The following is a 1,354-nucleotide window of genomic DNA, read 5'->3' on the forward strand; positions in this document are numbered from 1 at the left end:
CACAAACTGAGTTGATTCACTAGAAATAGCACATTGCTCTGTATCATATGCACCAGCACAAAGCTCACAAACACTAGTGATCTGATTAACTCCATATTTGGCCAAAGAATCCACCTTCATCGTCAAAGCCTTAAGCTGAGCAGCTATAGCAGTAGCTGCATCTACCTCCAGAATTCCTGCTACCTTGCCTTGAGGTTGTCACTGATAAGGGTTCTTGTATTCATTAGCAGCCATCAGTTCAATCAAATCATAAGCTTCATCGTAGCTCTTAGCCTATAAGTCTCCACCTGATGCTACATCAAGCATGGGTCTAAAATGTGCTCCCAAGCCATTATAAAAGCAGTTGATAATCATCCAGTCAGGCATCCCATGATGAGGACACTTTCTAAGCATCGACTTATAACGATCCCAAGCTTCACATAAAGACTCTCCCGATTGTTGCGCAAATTGAGTAAGAGCATTCTGATTACAGCTGTCTTCGTCATAGGGAAGAATTTAGTAGGAAACTTTTGAGTAAGATCTTCCCATTTGGTGATAGAACCTGGTGGTAGAGAATGCCACCAACACATAGCTTTATCTCTCAGAGAGAATGGGAAAAGACTTAGCTTTATAGCATCTTCAGACACGTTAAATTTAAAGGTATCGCAGATCTCGATGAAATCTCTAATATGCAAGTTGGGATCTTCCATTGGAGAAACCCCAAACTGAACCGAGTTCTGCACCATCTGAATCGTGCTAGTCTTGATTTCAAAAGTGTTATCCGCGGTGGCTGGTCTAACAATGCTAGACTGAATTTCATTGATCTTCGGTTGAGAGTAATCCATCAAAGCCTTCATATTCGCTTCTGGTTCTCCCAGTGCAATAAGAGCTTCTTCTTCAACTTTCTCATCAACAAATACTTATTCAACTACTTCCTCCGCTTTATCCAGTGTTCTCTTGCGAGATCGAGAACACGTTAGCGTAAACACTCTCTAGAGTACCTGAAAAAGCAAAAAGCAAATAAGTAAGTAAAATATCCGAGTCGGTGAACTTTAACAACCACTGATGTCAAGCACATAAACTAAAAATTAACACCGAGTTCCCGGCAGCGGCGCCAAAAACCTATTAGGACGAAAACACGCACTAAATTTACACGCAAGTATACGCATTCACAAATAATATAAAATTATTTCTAGTTCATTCCCACAGAGACTGGTTTAGGTTAAGTTCAATGTATGCACTTATGCAATAATGATATGACTATCGTTCAATGCTAAGACAAATAACAAGTTGGGTTGTTTATAACTTAGAGATTAGACTAACTAACTTTAACTAAGAGAATAAAAGGGTTGAATTACTTATATGAGACAAACAT

General features: G+C 39.3%; 1 non-coding gene across 1 annotated transcript; it reads left to right on the top strand.

Annotated features, from left to right (window-relative positions):
• The first annotated feature begins 364 nt into the window (after window positions 1–364).
• LOC141716080 (small nucleolar RNA R71) lies at window positions 365–470 on the top strand. The gene has a single exon (XR_012572810.1). It is a non-coding gene; the product is annotated as a small nucleolar RNA R71 (small nucleolar RNA).
• The last annotated feature ends 884 nt before the right edge of the window (window positions 471–1,354 follow it).

The sequence above is a fragment of the Apium graveolens genome, chromosome 3, assembly GCF_009905375.1.
Source record: "Apium graveolens cultivar Ventura chromosome 3, ASM990537v1, whole genome shotgun sequence".
NCBI classification, from domain to species: Eukaryota; Viridiplantae; Streptophyta; class Magnoliopsida; order Apiales; family Apiaceae; genus Apium; species Apium graveolens.